Source organism: Alnus glutinosa, chromosome 2 (genome assembly GCF_958979055.1).
Source record: "Alnus glutinosa chromosome 2, dhAlnGlut1.1, whole genome shotgun sequence".
Taxonomy (NCBI): domain Eukaryota; kingdom Viridiplantae; phylum Streptophyta; class Magnoliopsida; order Fagales; family Betulaceae; genus Alnus; species Alnus glutinosa.
Genome location: NC_084887.1, coordinates 8,177,918 through 8,188,767, shown reverse-complemented (window position 1 = coordinate 8,188,767; position 10,850 = coordinate 8,177,918). Strand labels below are relative to the sequence as shown.

Below are 10,850 nucleotides of genomic sequence, written 5' to 3'. Positions count from 1 at the left end.
ATGGCACTCATTTAGATTGTCACGTGAGTATATAAGAAATCTATTTGTCAATCACTCTTTCTTATGCATGTTTGCCACGTCCAACGCGAGCTCACCAAAGTCCCAAGACCTAGCTTCACCATTTGAGCCACCCTTTGGGGTTAAAGGAAGAGTCATGTGAGCCAAATCAGATCACAGATTAAGAACGAGTAAACCGATCGATACTAGCTCAATTTCTGACCAAAGAATAGCAAATATTCTAACAATCTCAGCAAACTACCACGCTATGCTCTATACTCGGTACAGCCACTATGCCAAGAGCTATCTCTTTCAAAACATGGAGAATTGTGGGAAAGTGGGAAGCTAAGCACATGTAACCAAATTTTACTTTGAAAAATGAGAAGAAAAATTCTAATTACACTAGTAAAGGGAAGATGAACCCTGCATGTGATGAAGAATGAAGTAATAATGTCCTTTACCTCCTGCTGAAATTGAAATGAAATGTAATGGAAGCCCTTTCTGGAATACACATGAGAGCCTCCACAAAGTAAAAAATTAAAGAAATCAAGCCTCTCAACTTCTATCGTTCCGGCCTCTACACCTCACACTGACATCAGACCTGCAAAACATGAGGCACTCTCTGAACAATGGGAAGAAGCTTCAAAGGATATATATATTTATCATTTCAAAAAAAAAAAAAAAAAAGAAATAAAATAAACAAGGTTTAAATATATTTACAAGCACCATGTGGAACATAATTGATAAGCAAAACACCAACTCTACTGGAATTTTTAAGGAAAAAAAGAACTTCGGATGATTCTATAAAGCCACAAGGAAAACAGACAAATATAGAAAGCAGAGGGGTGGAGGTGCACAAAAAAGAGAGCACCCCTCAAAGACATCAAAAGATCATCAAGGCTAAGAGAAAACTTAGATACGCCATGTAGCGCCCCGGCTTTCTAAACAAGCCGTAAGTGTAATTATCTAAAATTACACGTAACACTACTACATAAAATAACAGTAGACTTTTTCTTCTTCTTTTTTTAAATATCAGAGTTTTCTTTAGAAGTATAATTGTACCAGAGCATCTAAAAACTTCACATATTATATATATCAACAACTAAAAACTTAGTTTACCCACAACTGCCACAGACAGCAGGCTATATCCTTTACAAGGTTATTAACAATACACTGTAGAGCAAAAGTTGTCATAAGTGGCATACTAAAATACACATCTAAAACTACCAGTATTTCCACTATTGACACTAAGTACACTAATTCTTCCAAAAACTGAGGCCTCCAGTTAGCCTCTCTCGTCATAGACCGGACATTTGTACAAGTCCGCTTCTTCTTCTTCCTCCTCTTCAACAGCATCTATAAAAATTTATAGGTGGAAGAGTGAGTTCACGGCTCAGCAAGTTCAAGCAAACTGTCCATTTCTAATTTGAGCCCTCAGTTGTTTATAAAATATCCCATCACTAGTGCTTACTAGACAGCTACGTATGCAGGGTTTTCACAAAGTTGTTTTCAATAAAAATATGACTAAATAATAAACCAGGTGATAGACAGTTTGATACATAATAATAAAACATAAAAATCTTTCTTTGCATTCTCTTACTACATAATCCAACTCCACATTTTATAATATGAAGCAGTAAAACAGTTCATAGCATGATAAGTAAAACATTAGTTAAAATTAACATACTTTACCACATAATATTGCATAGTATAACATAACATAGAATAACATCTCAATAAGTGAATTTATACTCCCACTTATCCCCAGGAGTTTGTTAAGTGTGACCCCACTTAACCACAAGGTTGCTAATAATTTATCCCTCTCATAGCTTCGATGTGTCAAGTGAAACCCCACTTAACTGCAAGGTGCTAATAATTTATCTCTCTCATAGCTTCGAGGTGTTAGGCGCATAATCTCCCCTAACCGCTGGGCCTTGGCATGTATTTATACATAATTTTCAGATAATATTATCATTTTCGCAAATCACATTTTCCTTACAAAACTCACTCATATCCTTTTGAAAACACATTTTCATTTAACACATATGTAAAAAATCTCAAAATATATTAATTGTATTCATATGTATAATTAATGAAAATAACATGGCTCAAAAAGACATACATAACATGCTTTTGTAAAAAAATACAAGGTCAATAAGTTTGAACTTACAGTTAAAGCTTATTCTTTTAGGATGACTTTTTGCGCCTTTGTAAATTTTCTGCATTAACATTATACCTCCATATTAGCTTATATTCTTAATTTTTTCCTAAGGCTTATTCTAAATCCTAAAAAATTTGGGCAGCATAACGCCATGTTTACAATGTCATAAATACAACTTGGGCATCATAACGACATATCTAAAATATTCTAAAATTATTTGGGCATCACAACGACATATCTAAATATTTTAATATTATTTGGACATCATAACGGCATGTCTAAAATATTCTAAAATTATTTGGGCATCACAATGACGCTGTTGTAAAATACCTAAAAATATTTAAGCAGCACAACGACGCATTTGTAATTTTAGAAGAATAATTGAATATAATATTTTTCCCTGAAACATTCAATCACACTTTCCCCAACAATTTATACATTATATCAATATAATTTAAATGCGAATAACTAAAATGGACATAAGCTAAAGATAAAAGAATTTATACCAAGCAATCACACTTTAAGTAGCTCTAAAATTCCTCCCATATTCTAAATGTTTCTCTCTCTTTTCTTTTTTTTTTCTCTCTTTTTTTTTTTTTTACTACAGTACGATCATGAGAAAGGGCGAGAGCAATAAAAAAAAAAATTGTGAAAGAAACTACTGCAGACTCGGCCTATTTATAGGCAAGGGTTAAGGGGCAAATCTGGAATTTTAATAAAAGTTGTGATTGTAGCGCCGAAATCCTGTCCTTTGCTGCAGGCTTATTTCACGCAACCTTCACCCTTCACGTGTCCCAGATTTCTGAAATCCCTCTCTACTTAAAAGCCTTTTGTTTTTCACACCTGCTGCAAGCCTTCACATTCACGCCTTAAGCCTTCACGTGCAAAGGCTTGTCACTTCCTCATTTTGTTTCACTTTTATTTTTTTGACTTGTCAACCTTCTCATGTCTTCACTCTTCGAGTCTTCTCCTTTTTATTTCCTTTGAAAAGTCAACAATGATGGCTTCCTTCTTTTCTCTCTACATTGAACGTGATTATATATATATATATATATATATATATATATATATATATATATATATATTATTATATTTAATTTATTTATTCTTTTAATCCAAACTCTTGAAAATCCTGGAGCTTCAAAATTTCATTTCTCTTTGAACTTAATTCGAACTAATCACTTTTATACGAAACCAAAAACATAAAATTAGACATAAAATATATTTTCTAAATAGATTTGATATAATGTAATACTAATATTAATATCAAAATATTCTTAATTATCCTAATTTAATACCACTTGTTCTTAATATATATATATATATATATATATATATTTTTTTTTATGAGTACGTGAGAATTTGATTGTTCTTGATGTTAAAGTACACATTGCCTTGGTTCTACTTAGAGAGCCACCCTATTTAACAAGCGATTTGTCCAATGCCCGAAAACATACTAGGAAGACTAGGAGGACAACAAAGTTCATGCCTGACCATCTAAGAATAGTGGACTCGAGCCTTGAAGACAGGCACAATAAGCCAAGCACTATGGTCTTTATACAATTTTAATGAAAAAGAAGCTGAGGTGCTTGAACACAAAATAACAGTCCCTCAACAAATCTGAACCGTACTCGATACCCCAATACCCATTATGTTTTTCCAGATTTCCAACATTAAATTTTAGGCATCCATGAAGATGATGACCTCATTGTTATTGCATTTATTCAACTTAGCCACTCTTACTGACTTAGCAACATAGATTCGGAACAAAACAGTCAACCAGAGAGGTTCACAACCAATATAATTCAACTTCAGTATTTGCAGTCATTAGACGACATCTATTAAAAGGGGGGAAAAAGGATCATTTTTCAAAAACCGTTTGAATAAGCAGAAAGAAGTTTCCCATGAAATTACCTCAAATCATAAGTACACCTTAGATTTTCCCCCCGTAACAATCTATAACTTGAGGAGGCTCCTGCTAAATGCTTCGTTGAAAAGGATCCTCGTCTGCATTGACTGAAACCCAGGCAACCCTGACAGTAGAGCCACAGGAGCCATGACAATGACTCCAAACATTACATCATATAGCCGAGAAATAGAAATAACAAGCTCCCAAAGTGTAGTGGACTGCAGCACCGGCCGGAATACTTGGGCAATCAATATCAGGCCCCATCCGGTGGGGATGAATGCCAACAGACTGGTGAAAATATCAACAGACGTAAAACCGGTGAATTCCAGCAGGGCAATTATCACAAGTATTGCAAGTATGATCACGAGAAACTGGACTAGACGATAGTAGTAGATGTGTTCTCTTGCTGCGTATTTATCCCGAGCATATGCTATTACCACATATATACCAAACGCCACAAACACATAGATCCAAGACAACAAGTAAACAGCAATACTGGTACTCCCAGCAGCAATGTTTAGCTGGTATACTATCCCATACTGAAAAAAGAAGAATCGTAGGTCCAAGATTATTTCCAGTACCTTTCCCCAAATGCCAGTCGTCCTTAGATGATCCTGCTCCTCGTACCACCATCTTTCCCAGCTCTGTTCAGATTTTGCAAACACACTGCCACGGAACCAAATCCAGTTCATGAAGTCATCAAAATCATAAACAGTCTTCAACCAATCAAACCCAGAAGGATTGAACACGAAGGGAGCCATAATCCATGACATAACCAGGAACCAACTTGTGATGGTCATGGCTATGTAAACAAATGTGTTGGCAGCTATAGAACTGTGCGTTGCATAAACTATTAGTATCAGCCCAAGTTCAATCGCCTTCACAAAGTGGCTACGAGCATAGAGTCTATAATTCTCTGCGAAACTCTTGTGCTGCACGACAAAACCACGACCAGTGGCCCGGTATTTTGCGCCACCATGAAGAATAGTCCGGCCAAAGTAGTGAGCACGAGTTCCCATAGAGAATGAGTAGAAAACAGATGACAGCTGGAGCTGCACTGTCAAGAAATCCCAGATAGCATGAAGGAACCCAAGCTCAAGAGTGTTCTCCACTATCATGGGAAGAGCAGTGAACAGACCAAGCTGGATGATGAACTGCTGATTCAAGATTGTACCGAGTGCTGCATGCTTTTTGTGTTCGCAGAAGCCTCAACGCCACTAAGAGCCAGATAGAGTCGACCCCACAGAAATGCATATACAGTGAGAATCACCACCATTGTGTTGAAAAAGAATCCCACAGTAGTGTAAAAGAATGACAGCATCCGGAAGAAGTCCAGCCCACTTGCTCACCATTTCCCCTAGCAACCTTGGCCTCAAACATGGATACTTGATTCAACACAACATCCCTTCCTTTGCCAACTTGGATGTATTCATGGTAGGTGACATTGCCTCCACGCAATATGCAATTAAAGCCAGCAAAAATGTCCTCACTGATGTTAATCACTCTAGAAGCTTTACTGATGCCACCACGAGTCATGAACCAAAACCTGTCAAAAACATCTGGATGGCCATAATGCATTCGAACCTTCAAAGGGTTTGCTAAAACACGCTGTCCTAAGGTCACAAAACTGGTTTCCTGAGCCGACATAAACCAAGCAAGCGATGAAACAGAACCAGTAAAAATGTGCTCCCTAACTCCCAAGATAGCAGGCTTCCGGATACCATAATAGAGCCTGAATTCTTCCAACAGATAACGCATTTTGAGAGCCTCTTCAAAATAGTTGTCTTGGTTCATATCAATAGTCTGAACAGCATCACCACGGGTGAAGAGGATGGCATGATTTTGATTCTCCGGTTTACCCTCTCCAAGCTTTAAGGGACCAGGCAACTTTATCCTGTAGATTTCCACTTCCTTCTCCAACTGCTGATCGCACTTCACGAGGACACAGAAGTATTCCTTCTCGTCCCTCCCTGCGGAAACCTCATCAACATAGGCAACTCGAAGGGCTTCATTGTTTTTCATCAGATACAAGATTTCCTCGGCATGGGGATCTTTTTTCGCCTTTTGAGTCCCATATATCTGGCAGGCAACCACGTATGTGTACTTCATCAAAGCAGTCCCATACTCGTGTCCTTTGTATAACAAGTTCACTGAACTGCTTGTTCTACTCAAACTACTCATAGAAGCTGACCTTTCCGAGTTGTAACCATCCAAGCTATCTCGTCCCATCGGACCAAGTTCCCGTGATCCTTCCCGGATGTCCACCTCTGATGCAGAATCCAGAAATGCAAGCATCTTAAAAGCCCGATAGTAATACATCATTCCCCTTACAGTCCGGGAAAGTGTCTGGCCTCTGTATGAGGCCCAAAGCCTGAGATCTCTCAGCTTAGTTGTCCACAGTTCATCCTCTTGCACCATCCCTTCTCGGCGCATCCTCTCTAAATTTTTTTTCCACTCATCAGCATAAATTGTCTGCAAATAGTACAGGGTCGAAACCCCATCTTCATTCTCAGTTCTAAGTTGCTCTTTGCTATACACTACTTCTTCAGTGTAGTAAGGAGTCAGAACACTGAAAGCCATCATTTTCTCAACTTGGGGGGCGTGTGGCATGTTCATGAAAAGGGAATTACTAAAGAAGGCAATCCGGCGTCTTGCCTCAAGATTTTCCGGGATATTGTGCATCGAGTCCCGGGAGGTAAGAATCGTGTGCAGCCGCCTAACCTGCGGATAAAAGGCCTCTTTCTCGGGATCAGGTAAGTTAACAGCATTCTCAAAAAGCAGACCCTGAGCGGAAGGTGGATTACGAGGAGCCAGACCATCCTCCCTAGCCTCAGCTGTTCAACGCTCCTCTTCTCCTTGAAAAAATCCCGTTTAGCAATCTCGTAAATGGCCTGCAGAGTGTTTACCACCTGGGTGGGATCTTTCATAGGTTTCTTCAATAGCTGAACAAGTTTGATCAACTGGGTGTGGAGCTGCGGTAGTACCGTCATGTTGAACGTTTTAGTGAATCTCTCAATCTCAATAGAGTGATCAATCTCTTGAAAAAAGACGGTCATAATGGAATGCTCTTCGGTGTTGCGTTTTATAATCTCAAGCAGCAGCAAGTGCTTGAGAGAATCATAAGCTTCGATCACAGCGCAGCGCCTGTACTCATTCTTGCATATCTTATACCAGAGCCACTTGTCAGGAGCGTCCACCAACTCCTTCGCCTGACTGAGTGCAAGCAGCAGCTCATTACAGAGAAGGAAAGTAGGCCAGCGGATGACCCTGACATTCCAAGAGTTCTGTGGCAGCTCCAACAGCTCAAGCTCACAGTCAGAGATGATATCTTCTTCTCTGAAAATTGAAATAATCTCATTCCATATCAAAGCAAACTTATTTGCCTCAACCTGGTTTGATTCAAGCTTCCTATAGGGCCGACCGAGCCCATATCGCAGCTTCAACCGGTGGATGGCATCCTTAAACCTGTTCGTCATCCCCCTTGCATTCAACAGCTGCTCCTCCGGCATGAGATTGAACTGAATAGCACTTGCAAAGAACTGGAACCTCAGCCTCAATTGTTCAATATTACGAATCTCACCCAAGTGCTGAAATAACCCCACGCCTGCCCCAACTAAAGAGGAATAGATCGAATACCAAATCTGAATATCCATGAGGTAAATCAGAGCAACAGGAAGCCATAGTAGCCCAACTGCAAATTTGTTGCTTTTTTTAAAAATCTGATACCATTCATAGTGCACGTCCGTCAGATGCCACAGTGCCTTTGTTGGGCGGATCATGGGTTTGATCTGCAAAAAATAACTGAAACAAAATTTGGTAGCGAGCACCACAATCCAGAACAAACTGTACTTTATGTTATCAACAAGACCCTCCCTCAACGCACGACCCACAAAAGTCCTGCTCTGAAACCACCACGACAACATATAGAACACCCTCCAATTCGTCTTCTCGATGAAATACCTAATCCACGGAATAATAAACAGCGAAATGGCCAAAATCTCCGGCAACACGAAAACCAACGCGACCTCTAGAAAAGTCACCACCCTCCGATTCGCCTCGGCAGACCACCTTCCATCGCCCATTTTCTGAGACCATATCCGTCCATAGAACACACCGAAAATCAAAAGCCACACGGCCGCAACCACGCTCTTCATCACCATCCTCACCCCGAGCCCCAGCGTCTCTCTGGATACCAAACTATACTGCATCGCAGCGTCCAACAAGGACTTCAAGAACCTCAACCCACTCCACGTGAAGAATACTGTCAAAACTTTCACTTGCACGTCCCTACTCTTCAATGCATGCCATGGATAATCCTTCTCCTCCCAGGCTATGATAATCGCCGCCTGCAAAAACAACGCCAGCATCACCCATAGCCTGTCGAAGCTCCTGAACAAGTTCCAAAACGTCCTCTGCTCCACAAACCCAGTTTTCCCCACGCGCTTCCCACTACCACTCCTCACGAAGAAATTACTCGACAAATCGATCGGCCATTTGAGCTTCTGTAAGCACCTTTTACTCCAAAAATACTAGTTTATGTCATCGTAATTGCACCACACACAATACAGTGCAGTGCCGTCCTTGCTGCTCAGAACCTCGGCCTGGATTGTCTCGTAGATGGGTTTAACCACACAGTTCAAGAACACGTTTTCACCGGACAACGAGGGCAAGACCGGCTGACCGGTGTTCTCGTCGATGCAGTCCTCGGGGATCTTGTTGAGCTCCATGGCCATGTTATGGAAGATAAAGCAGATGCACTCGGGAGCGAAGCGGAGATTGGCGGCCTCGCCCCAGATGAGGAAGAAGAGCGAGACGTAGAGGAGCTCGCGGCTGTGGTCGGCGGCGGAAGAGGCCTCCTGGCAATCGGAGATCCAGATGTTAGACTTCTTGCTGAGGTAGGAGCACCAGGCGTTGTAGTTGCGAAGAAGCTTCTTGCGGAAGCGGCGTAAAACGGCTGCGTCGAGGACGTCGGTGTTGTCAGGGGGAGGCGAGAGGCGCATCTGGGCGTTGGCAAGGTGGAGCACCAGGTGCTCCCGCTGGTTCCGGACGTTGTCGTTTTGGAATCCGAAGAAGAGGGCCAGCCAGTCCATGAGGTCCATGTGGGGCGCCCATTGCCCGTTGGGCGGCTTTCTCAGGTCCCCCACCTCTCGGAGCGCTCTCATCACTGCGCGGACCTCAGGAAACAGCTGGGACGGGGGTCCGCCAGCAGGTTATGGATGGGTATGATGTTGTACGGCTCCGATTCCGCCTGTGCGGTCCGCGGGTGGGCCGGAGAAGGTCGCTGCCGGAGGCTCATGGCAACGGGGATATATGAAAAACGGGGCGTTTAGGATGACAGAGGAGAAAGAGGAGGCGAGTGTGTAGAATAGACGAATGTGGAGAGTTTTTGTAACTGTAGACAACGCCTGGAGACTGTTGAGTCAATGTCGCCATGAGATCACTAATCCAAATCGGGCTTCCGTACCTTCAACTTTTCCAAAAAATGCGCATCAGGAGGCTTTGTCTTCATGTGCATCATCGCATCACACTTTACATGTGCGTCTTTAGTCGTTAAGGAGCTTTTTTTTTTTTTTTTTTAAGGGAAAAGAGGAAATCTCATTAATCACTTCCAAAGAGTAACAAAATTACAATCAAACTAAGACAAAGCTCAGATACCATCAAACTGAGACAAAGCTTAGAACATTACAGGGACTCACATTATAGGTACCCCGTTACAGTTACCCTAGAAAAACAAATCATATCAACAATTGCTACAAATAAGCCTAGCCAACAGAAAGATGCATCCGGTAACATAGAAACTACTACTTGTGCTATGGAGTCGGTCATACAATCTGTGCACAAAGCAATGACTAGGATAGATTGACACAGAGCAAAATGTTAAGTACAATCTGAAAAAATAAGAAAACACCCAAAAAGAAGCATCCGTCGGAGGAGCTGCCATCGGCGACGGCGTGTGTCGCACACGCACCACCGTCGAGCCTCACCCTCCCATCTCCCATAACACCCCAGCACATCGGAAGCCACCAATCACGGCAAAAAGGACAGAGCGTAGCTCTCACGTGAGTCACGCGAGGCCGAGGAGAGAAAACACCCTGGCACGTGAGAACCACGCGCTGGGCTCCGGCGATCATTTCGGCTATTACGACGCGGCGGCTAGACCAGATGGAGGCGGCGAGCAAGGCTGGAGGGCGCGTGTCGACCTGGGGACGGCAGAACTTTGTAGATCTGGAAATGAAAGGGAGACAAACTAAAGCACACCAAACCCTTGCCGCCGACAACACGAGCGGCGAATGCATCCCCCTAGGAGCTTCTTTGAAATGATTTCTTGTCATCCAACAAATAAGAACCGAAAAAAAACACTGCACAAACCTCCCAAGTCCTAGCGGACTAGGAGGACCAAAACAACCACCGCCGGATCTGAGACTGGGGGGACGAAAAACCACCGCCGGAACTAGTTCGGGGGGAACAAAACTCCCCAGTCATAGAGACTGGGAACCTCTAACCTCCATTGAGAAAACCTAAGGAGGACCAAAAAGATCTCTTTGTCCAAGAAGACCAAGGGTACACAAACCATGCCAGGGGGGAGAGAGGTTCTCCCCCCGGCAACACTGAATACGAAGGAGGAGGGGCTTTCTGTGGGAAGGGGAGAGAGGGGCGTATGATTGGACATATTGAAAAGAATCTGTTGAAAACCCAAGCTAACCAAAATAAAAAGATAAATTGAAAAAATAGATACCCCGACCTTTTATTGCGCAAATTGGCATTAACCTATAACAATGGAGC

The 10,850-nt window shown here is 42.1% G+C and overlaps 1 non-coding gene and 1 pseudogene across 1 annotated transcript; both read right to left on the bottom strand.

Moving 5' to 3' along the window:
- Positions 1–498: 498 nt before the first annotated feature.
- On the bottom strand, positions 499–9,363 carry LOC133862019 (callose synthase 12-like; annotated as a pseudogene).
- On the bottom strand, positions 6,321–6,400 carry LOC133862132 (small nucleolar RNA J33). Its single transcript, XR_009899155.1, has one exon. It is a non-coding gene; the product is annotated as a small nucleolar RNA J33 (small nucleolar RNA).
- Positions 9,364–10,850: the final 1,487 nt, after the last annotated feature.